At 35.3% G+C, this 11,280-nt stretch overlaps 1 pseudogene; it reads right to left on the bottom strand.

Moving 5' to 3' along the window:
* Positions 1-10,850: 10,850 nt before the first annotated feature.
* LOC117238447 lies at positions 10,851-10,950 on the bottom strand (annotated as a pseudogene).
* Positions 10,951-11,280: the final 330 nt, after the last annotated feature.

Below are 11,280 nucleotides of genomic sequence, written 5' to 3'. Positions count from 1 at the left end.
GTAATGTAAGTTTCGATATGTGATTTTGGTTGTATTTTTGTTTGCCGAATTCAAATGTGTAATAAATTTATGTTTATCATTGAAGATATTTTAATGACAAACAATTTAATATTTACTAACATGCATATTTAGTAACATGACTTCGTGGAAGATTTGACTTAAGAGGTATCCTGATTGAATTGTTCAGCAATATGTAGGACATGGAAATGTCTAATTACAAAAATGTATGATGGTGAATGCAAATATTCATCGTAAAAAAAGCTTTTGTTAACTAAAGAACAAACTGACGGTGTATCTGTATGTGATGTAATCCTGTGTATTTTCGACCAATCGCGGGAGACGAAATCGCGAGAAAAGACGTCAACGGGAGTCGTAAATTCCCGTTACGATTGCAAGAATCGACACCGCGAATAGATCGATCCCTTGATTTCGGTTAAGATAATACGGGTGTTTCAATTAGTATAACACTGTGATTCATAAGTTATATATTTCCAACACTTAAGTTACACTGTTGAGTAGATATAAATCGTAGATAACAACTTGTCGCCCGAAGGTAAGATATATATGCACGTTAGAGCAAGGCTCTTATAATTGAATTTAGTATGTTAGTGGACGTAACACTAGAGGATGGTTAATGGAGGAGGTGAATGTTCGATATTCCCGAGAACCGACTTAGATAGTTGATGTGAGTTATACTCCTCTAGCGTTGTGCTTAAACGTAGACGTTAGGCGTTAGATTTTTGTACTGACTTGTCGCTCGTCTGTTAATTGCATGAAGAACGCGGATTCGTTGTTCACACTTTTCGTTATGAAAAGTGTGATTCCCATTGGTTGATGAGTGAAGATACGAGGAATAAGCATCCTACCCACGTGGCTCATGGGTGACCTTGTTTATGGGAAAATCCAGACATTTCCAATAGGTAAATGACCGGTTTTTCCCATTATATAACTACCAGCTGTTCCATAATTTCTAAGAGCGAACCATAAACCTAAGGACCTTATAAGTACCGGCTATAAACCGAAAATATTTGCAGGATTAATGGTTTCTGCAAGCTAATAAGATTCAATTTATCGCGGGGCCTTAGGTTTGTTGAGGGTGTACATAACGGTCGGCGGACCCTTAACGACCCAATACCGAGGGACGTTGTACGGTTCCAATCACGCGACGTAACATTAATAATGTACAGAGCATTTTACAAAAATGGACATCTCAAACCATGTATACACTGTTGCACTTTAATTATGCTCGTCGAAATAAAGTTTCAACCTAGTATTTCCTCCACTTTCCTTTACTTTTTTTAATGCTTTTAATCAACGAGGCATACTATCAATTAAATTTTTAATTATTTGTTGTTCAATATTGTACCATTTCTGTTGTGTTCTTTCCCATAATTCACGAACACCCGAAGGTGGATTATTATATTTTGCCAGCCTTCTTTTCAAAATGGACCACAAATTTTCGACCGGATTCATATCCGGGCTTTGTGCTGGCCACTTCGTCACAGAAAAATTTTGATTTTCTATCCAGGTTTTAACTACTTTTGCGGTATGCTTAGGATCCCCGTCTTGTTGAAATACTACTTCACGTTCATTATATCCAATAGAATTAACTACAGAAGGTAGCGGTCTACCGTTTTGTGAAGAAATTGGTGCACTAACATACTTTTTTCTTATTCTTGCAACTATCGTATGACTGACACCACATTTATCTGCAATTTGCCGCAACGACAAACCTTTATCACACAAACAAATAATACTCTTCTTTTTATCTTCACTAAGTGGCTTCATCTTGGATTAAGCATATCAAACTGAAAACTAATCTAACAAAATGGTGTGGAACAGTTAACTGCGAAACAGTGGACAACCAGTGCTTATTGACAGTTTCGTTTCCCTGACATTTACATGCTATCGTAAACGTTTCTGACGAAACGTGCAAAATTGTAAACATTGTTTCAAGACACAATTATTATAAAAATCCTGTACAGTATTACTGTTAATGAAAATGAACTATTACATTTCGTTAATCAGACGTGGCTGGTAGTTACCGTTACCTAATCTTCACCGATCACTTGAAAAATTAGTCGTAGTATCGCCTTTTACATAAAATCAGCGGAGTGTGTTTACACTTTTTCGCGTCACTGTATGTGTATTATTTGATATATCTTTCATCTTTAAGATTATCCACGCATAAAAGATGACATGCGTTGTTGCATCGGGTTGTGAGAAAGAAATAATTTGGATACAGATCCTTGTTTATATACCCGATATACTTATTTCATTTTTCATCCTCACTGACGATGACACTAGACGCCAGGTATTGGCAATACTATCGATCGTACGTCATTAATATTCAAGGATTGAGGTACAATATTGCCGAAAATTGACATACTTTGTATGCAAGCGTCACTACCTATGGCAGAAAATTAAATAAGATTAATCGTGCGGTTAAGTTTCAATATTTTTCATCGCTATTTGCTCTGAAGTAGACTCAAAACAACTCTGGTTTTGAGTCACGGTGCATTTAGACCAAGCAAGCTGTCATGAATAGAGAACATCTTCCACCTGCACTTGTTTAATACTATGAAACGGAGGCAGAAATATTTATTTCAAAACATTTATCTTAGCAATGACACAGAGTCGCGATTGCGCCGCGATATTATTTTCGACAATGTATTCACTAGTCATGATTTATTTTTTTCCTATCGTTTACAGGCAAGTAACTGAAGCATTGAAAGTCCTCACACATAATGTGCCGTGTTGGATAAATAACGACCAACTTTATTTGTCGTTTTATGAATCGAAATGCACATTTTTTCACCAATATCATTTCGTATACTTTATACAATTGTTTTATACGAATCTTCTAAGTAATCTGTTCTCAGAATTGATTCCTTGGGAATATTTTGATTCGTATATTTTCTTCAAAAAAATTACTAATATCACGATATTTAAGCACCGCTATAGAACATTTGCAATCACTATAGCTTTGCGCAAATCAATCTAAAAACGTATTATCGTACGAATCTTGCGATTTTGTTAAATGTTTGTAAGAAGAATTTTTAATTTCCTTTAATTAACAAACTACGTAGTTTTATAGAGACGAGTTTGCAGAGATGTGACCAAATATTTTCCTGGCGTCACAGTTTCTCACAAACAATTTTTTATTACAATTCAAGCGCAATTGAAGCTATATGAAGACCATGTATGGAAGTATGAAAAAAATATCGAATATTGTTTTAGCGCCGCAAATTCACCTATCACGCTACAGCTGCCGCTCTCCGTTTCGTAAATAATACAAAAATATTAACGTTATTTTCTTGTGAAATATAACTCTTCTATATCTTTTAGAAAATTGTAGAAAAGAATTCTATCGTGATACTTTACAAAACAATTACCTACGGTTCTTAATCTATTCGATATTTTTTTCAGTCAACATCAGACAACGCTACTATTTAATCTAAATTTAAAAATTAACGGCAACACAACTAAAACAAATCAAACAAAAACGCAACATTGGCACGACCCTAAAATGTATCCGAGGGTTTCTGGTTGTGCACTACATCTTCTACAAGTTACGCCTACTTTTTTGTCGGCTCATGCCAATATGGTCCTTGTCTCAAAGGACCTGTTCGTTCCTAGCCTTATGGCATTGATGAATCTCGATGGCCTGAGCAAGTTATACTCCTCTAGCCATACGTTACCAGTTTTATCCCTTAAGAAGTCTTTAATTCCTTGGCCCTGACTTTCGAATTCTTTAGTTTTATTGCGCTTTTTAGGATACCGAGTTTAACGATATGTTCGATCCTCGGCAATTCTAGACCCCCATTAGCTTTTGGAGTGTGGAAGAATGTATGGCATTGATCTCTTGCCTGACTTCGCTGTCCATCAATTTCAAAACACAATTGCTTGGTGGATTTAGTAGTAGTTGGTAGATATAACGAGGAAAGATGTAATTCATTAACAAATCAATTTTCTTTCATGGTTTCAGAAAGAGCTTTCTGGCTCTTCCCGCCACGCTCAGAACTTCTGATACTATAATTCCACAGTGGATACCTCTCCAAGGCACAATTTTGGCGCCTAAATACTTGAAGGCCTCGTCTGGGTCAATGGCCGGTATTATTACACCTTCGATACTTATTCTCGGTTCTTTGACGAACCAGGTGTCCTTCCTCGCGACCACCTGGATCGTTTGGCTCTTCTCCCCTGTGATGGTCATTCCAAGGCCTTCGGATATCCATGTAGGATATCCACTTGGCGTTGTGCCTTCCTCTCAATTTCACCGAGTAGGACAATGTTGTCATTACCACTTAATGGCAAAATCCGCAATCACTTAGTTGCCAATCCAATAGTACACGATTCCTCTTGTTTTTATCCTATCCGTGGTTTGCAGGGAATTTATGGAAAAAGAAAGTTGGCTTGTCTCGTCGATAGCTGGTTATGGAATGGTTGGAAGAGTTTTTGTAAAATTCCTGTGTGGGAAATTATAAGAAAGGTTAAAAGCCTGACGTTGCTGGTGGTGTCTCTGATCCTCGTATGATTCGACATTTACGTTCGGCTTAAAGCCATCCGTTCTTAAACGATGGTGGAAAAAATGATCCTGGTTAAATACTACATAACAAGGTAAGACACGACACAACATACGATTAACAGATTCAAAGAAAAGCCAGAATACAATATAGATATAATTGGAAGGAAAGTTACTGGTTATAAGCGGATGGTGGTATTACATTCTTATTTGCTTTTTCTAACACTATCTGTGCACGTTTCCATATCTGTGGAAAATTCCCTAGCCTGAAAATAAAAATCTTACTCCTTTGTCCGGAATTTCTTTTAATATTTTTGCTGTTATTATATCGTATTCAGGTCTTTTCCGTTGTTTCTTTAAGTTTTTGATTATTGCTTTCTTTTATCATTTCTGCTTAAAATTTGTTACTCGTTAATGCAGTCGATATTTGGTTCTTGTATGTTTAAACATTGTTAACCATTTGGCTATAAACCGAATAATAATATAAATGGATACTAAATGGCTGGTGATAATTGGAAGAAATAATCTTTTTGCAGCTTCTTCCTTACAATCCAACATTTGTAGCTTGCCGGATGATTGTTTCTGCAATTTGCACAGATTACCTTTTTTATTTTTTTACATATGAGCAATTAATCGAGAGACACATACCTGAACATTTGACACGAGTCGGTAATTTATTACAATAATTTCTCGTGCGTCCATGTCGTTCACACACTGTGGAATATTATTATTAGCTCTTGGCGTTTATACTTTTATGAACGTATCACATACCATCTTATTCACGTTCAGAGAGAAACATTGACAATGATGTTAAAGCGACACTTTCGCTTAAGTAAATTACGTTGTGTAGCATGTGTCTCCTTTCCAATAGATCTGTTTTGATATATTTTATGTCAAGTTTTGGGTGTTTAAATTACTTATAATTCTCAATGAGAATTGATTGTAAAAAGTCTACCAAATAAGAAAAAAGGTTTTGGGGGTAATTCTTTTATTGTCACCTGAAACCTTTTAATATCTTTGCTTAGTAGGTATAATAATTTACATTTTTATTTTTTGGAATATTTCTTACTATCCTGTATGCGTCTGAATCGAGCTCTTGTAATTTCATTTGTTCTTCCAATTGTTTCGTTATATGTTTTTTGGTTCTTATATGTAGTTTTAACGTTTCCTTGTCTTATTTAATTTACATTACATTTAATGTATTGTTTTTGATATAAAAGTAGAATGATTTTATAAATTCTCATCACTGATGTTTTGTAATGTTATACATCTATTTGACGTTTACGAATCTTCTAACCACTTAATATTGGTTTTCACGTTAATTAGTCTTATTTTCGTACGTGAAAAAATCTACTTTTGTTCCTCTTTTCCTTTCTAGTGTGGGAAGCTTCCATTGTACATTGATAACTTTTTGTTGTTGCAAAACATGTTTTTTCCTAAAAAATGTCAAAGTTTTTCAAGTATTTCTGAATAATATTTTTGTATTTGATAAATTTAGAAATTTATATCTCCTCTTAACATTTAACGCTCCAAGTGTGCCTCTCAAGCACCACCTATGTGCGGTGCGGTGCGGTACCTTTTTTAAAATCTGGTACTTAAAAACTTTTTTCCTTTTTCTTTTTTAGTTGAAAGAATTTTACAACCAATTCTCAAGGAGAATTATAAGTAATAGCTTTTAATTATAGTAATAGCCGATTAATAGTCTATCAGTCGGTAAGTGTCGACGACAAAAAAGCGATTATTCGGCTATCGGTCGGTAAAGTGTTAAAACCTTGCAAGTCGAAGTATAATGAGAATAAGTTGGAGTTGTCGGTCGATATTCACAATTAAAAGTCGGAGCGTTAAAGGTTAAAAATGAGAATAATTAACATTAAATTTCTATTTGTGTTCAAAATTTTAATCAACTTATTCTTTATATATTCTTTATATATATATATGTCGGGTTAAGATCGGAATTTTGGGCGCGTGACAACTCTTCGCGTGGACTAGCCATCGTTTCACAAAGCCGAGATTATATGTACACGTATATACAAGACTATCACTAAGCTTAACAAATAATTAAATCTAATGAATAATAAATTTGATGAACAATGAAGTTAATGAATAATATGATTTACGAATAATGAATTTAATGTACACTATTAACAATGTTTTTGTTGGGTTCAAACGAATCCACGGCCAACGAGATAACTCTTTACTAAGCGTAAAAAATAATCTTAGGCGCAAAATACGATTGACGAAAATGCTCGATGCGTCACTCTCCAAGGCAATCGCACGTATGCCAGCCTCGTCTGCAATTCGATACGCACTCGTTAGAAGCATCGAAAAGTTCGGAACGCCGTTTCTAGGCAGTTTCTGCCTGGAGTTTGGTTATTGATACAATGTATGTCCCATTGTCTCGGCACCTTCCAGGTAACCTCACACGTGGCTAGGTCCGCTCTAGAGGCCGCATGCCGCCACAATCACACTTCTCGGAAAACCCATACAACCATTCCAGACCTCCCTTAGGCAAAACGTTTATCTCCTGACCGCGGCTACGTTCGGCGACCAATTGTCACCTCGAACCCAATCTCGCTATCACAAATTTTAAACAATTACAGCTATAATAAAATCTAGGCTAAAGTACTAGAGGATGTTCCCAAAATTTCCAAGGAAAGGCTTCGGCTTTCCTTTCACCTCCGACATATACATATATACGTATGTAAGTATACACACGTATACATATAATATCAATTACGATGCTTATAATGACAATAATACTACTTATAGTTTCTGTCTTCATTTCTAGTTATAAAATACATTTCACTGTTAGTGTCAAAGATTGAAATATCATATTTGCATAATTTCTTACACTTCGATACAGGTAGGAAAACATTGCCATCTCTGCAGAAAAATTATTTCAGCTATATTTTAAATAGTAATAATTTAAATTCTATTTTTCATCTATATTTTTTATTTTCATTTATTTTTTATTTCTATCATTTCTGTTTATTGCAATGAAGTTATCATATCAAGCTATTTGTGAAAATTATATACAATGAAGATAATAGTATACACGACGAAATAGAAAATTTTGTTTAAAATTTGTCATCATGTCATGTTAGATTGTATGAATATGTATCGAAAAGAAAACATTTTTCTTTTTTTTTTTATTTGGAAGAATTTTACAATCAATTCTCTTTGAGAATTATAAGTAAATTATTCTGGTGTGGTATAACTTGAATAATAAATGTTTATCGTATGTTTGATTCTGGTTGAATCTAATGCTTAATTCTAGAAAACATAACATGTATATAGATTATTTATTTTTCAAAACGTACACTATAAATATCAAATATCAAATGCAAAATTTTTCATGATTTCCTATGAATTAATATATTTTGAAATCTGTCGGAATTAACTAAATATTTTTGCTTCTTTCGTAGATTCTGCAGATGTATTAAGGGAATGCCCTGAATTAGAATGTTCTAAAACAGCGTCTTTTTGTGATTTTTTTTAGAAGGGTGAGAAAGAAACGAATTTGTTGAATTTTGAGATATGATTTTATGTATATTTAACGAACACAAACAAATCTTTTTTTAAGTAAAAAGAAAAATTATAACAGATTTCTAATCCTATTTCATGAGCTGCAGTTTTCAATCGGCGTGAAAGATTCACCTCGTAATTCTTGACTGAAACGAAAAACCAAAACAGGATTAAAATTATTATATATTCTCCTTCTCTATGAACTAAAAAAGTTCATCAAACAGTTTATTTAAATAATTGTTATAGCACCTTAATGTTTATTTTTTCTTTTTATAAGACACATTTTTTTCTTTAAACCCGCTAAAATTTTTAATTGCACGCTATTTTCTGCCCTTTTTTATCTCTGTTATTGTTGTTATCTTGTTATCTTATTACATTCATCCACGCATTTTTGCTCTCTATTCCGAGATAAATCTCAACAGCTTTTGATGTACAGAAAACGAATATTTAGAAAAATATAAATGTGTGTAAAAATAAGAATGATATAATGTATGGTAATAGTGTAATACTAAAACATTAATGTTTTTCGATGCTTCAATTATAGATTATTGAAAGAATATTGTTAAGTAAAAAAGATTAGAAAAATAAGAAACCAACACCACTTCTTGGATAGTTTCTGTGAGCGTTGTTACTGCTTGATCGATGTGTTTGGGTGTTTTCAGTGGGATGTTGCAGCTGATTTTGCTCTCTATTATTTCTTTGCCATTTGATGGTTTTATTGCATAGCTTCTCTGTGCTGCTGTAAAGTATTGGTTTGTTTCTGTATGTAATTAATATGGGCGTATGGTCGGAGGTAAGCTCGAAGCTGGATGCTATGTTTAGTTTATTTCTGTTTAGATATATAACGGGCCCTCGAGCTAGCTGAACATGTACTGCGGAGACGCATCGACATCTGGCAATCATCTTACTCGAAGAATAGGGTCTGCGTGTGGCGAGCTACCGGACAGAGACAGTTGGAATGTTTACTGTTGAGTGTTACAACTATTTCCTTTTTAAGGAGAGCTATAGAATTACTCCATACCTTTGTTAGACAAAGCGTTCATCCCGTGACCGCGGCTACGTTCGGCGAGTGGCTGTCGCCTCCAGCCCAAGCTCATTATCACAACTCTCGAACAATTAGAATCGGATTGAATAACTACAATTGTTCAATTACAGCTATAGTAGACTCTAGGTTACAATGTTGCGGGATTATCCAAAATTCCAAAGGCTCCGGTGTTCCTTCATCTCCGACATATATATGTGTTACATCCTTGTCTACGGGAGTATTAAACGTGTCTGCTTCCGTACTACAAAAAAAGTTTTTTTTTTCTACGTAGAGGAAATCTTCATAGACACCTCTTACCACCCTTGTGCAGACGGGTAGAAGGTAGTGCCAGATTCTTACCGGCTAAAACCTCCACGGGCGGGACGACGGTAGACTAGTGCGCGAGTGGCTACAAGTAATAGCGGCGACAGGATGGTCGCGATGCCGATGACAACGAATGCAGGTTCGACAACGAAACCACGGTCCACGGAATGATGAGCGCCAACACAATACACGATTCGGATAACTCAATCAGCAATTCGCCCAACGACTAGCTAACTCGTAATTCAAATGAAACTGCCCTTATATAGTCCTTTTCCCGCTCCTTGGATCAATCTCTGATTTTGAGGAGAGCTGCACAACTATTTTATACTTCCGTTATCACACGTCCCTCCCGTGACCGTTGCTATGTTGGGTGACTCATTATTGAGTGTCACCTCGAGCACAAACCCATCGTCATAAACCTTAAGTGCCTGCATGACTATTTCTTCGTTTATTGCTTAAACGTCGATGTCGTAAACATCTGGATTGGGTATTTCCGGACATTCTACAGAAAGGTCCCGATGTCCTTCCATCTCCGACTTATATAACCTTGGTTATGAATATTTTAAATCGGCACAATAATTGTTATAAGTATATATCAAACATTTGTCGTACAGTGATACGCATGGTCGGTAAATATTTCTTATGCTAATCTATAAATCTAAGGAATCTCAGAAAATAAATGCTTTAGATGGAATATATCCGGATTTGCAGATAACTTCTAGATACTGTTCAGTTTGAAAACAAAGACAAGGAATATATGGATTATGTGGAACATCTCGTATCTTATTTCAAAAATTACGAGCTGATGTGGTACATTCTACGTGTTGGTTGGTTTATTAAAGAGAGGAGTGATAAAATTGTAACAGTCAGTGTATATTAAAATCACTTTAAATACAAGTACAAAGATAGTGTATGCCAGTTGTAATCGTCGCACCTTCAATGCTACCGTTCAACTCTACGCTTGCTATTGCACTGTATGACCTGTTATAATGATTCGTTATAATGATCGTCCTAGAAAGGACGTTCGTCTATTCGTATCGAACGATGGTATTATAAAAATTTCAGATGTAACTCCGGATGACGATTAGAAAGAACGACGATAATGTTCTGTTCGGAATTTGTTTACCTTTAGACCTAGCGAAGCAAAACAACGTTGTCACTCCAAGGCACAACAATACGATCCGCCTTAAACGTATGTAAGTACATCTCTGACAATCTTCTGTTCCAGTAGCAAACTGTAGACGCAAGTATATTGCAATCAATTTCGATCATGTTTAAGAAATGTCGACAAACTCTTTTGTGTCTTTTCAGACGAATGAAACTTTATTAGAATATATTGCGAATAAATGTGTTCTATATTTTTGTGCAGCATGCAAAGTTTAAAAGGATATATTAATCCTTTCTTGTTATTTATACAATTGATATACAATATAACACGTTTGGATATTGATCAAAAATTCATTTTTTATGAAAATAATCTCACCTAACCATTTATATATGTGTTCCATCCTTGTCTACGGGAGTGTTAAGCATATCTCCTTCCGTACTACAAAAAAAAATTTTTTTTTTTTTTTTTTTTTACGTGGAGGAAATCTTCATAGACACCTTACCACCCTGTGGGGACGGGCAGAAGGTAGTGCCGGATTCTTACCGGCTAAAACCTCCACGAACGGGACAGTGTACCAGTGCGAGTTTTTATCGTCGGGCCCCTGTGTGCTTAACACCAAGCACGTTTAAAAACCAAGTACTCCCAGAAAGTACACGCAGAACACACGCAAGGGAGGGGCTGGCCGCTTGCCTGTTTGTATATTCTAAGAGAAATTTTGGTTTTTCCGTCCCTTTTTTTGGGAGCCTTCCATACCGAGGATTCGAACTCGCGACG

Source organism: Bombus vosnesenskii, unplaced genomic scaffold (assembly GCF_011952255.1).
Source record: "Bombus vosnesenskii isolate JDL3184/JDL3185 unplaced genomic scaffold, Bvos_JDL3184-5_v1.1 scf7180000013498, whole genome shotgun sequence".
Taxonomy (NCBI): Eukaryota; Metazoa; Arthropoda; class Insecta; order Hymenoptera; family Apidae; genus Bombus; species Bombus vosnesenskii.
This window is presented reverse-complemented; position numbering and strand designations above follow the sequence as displayed.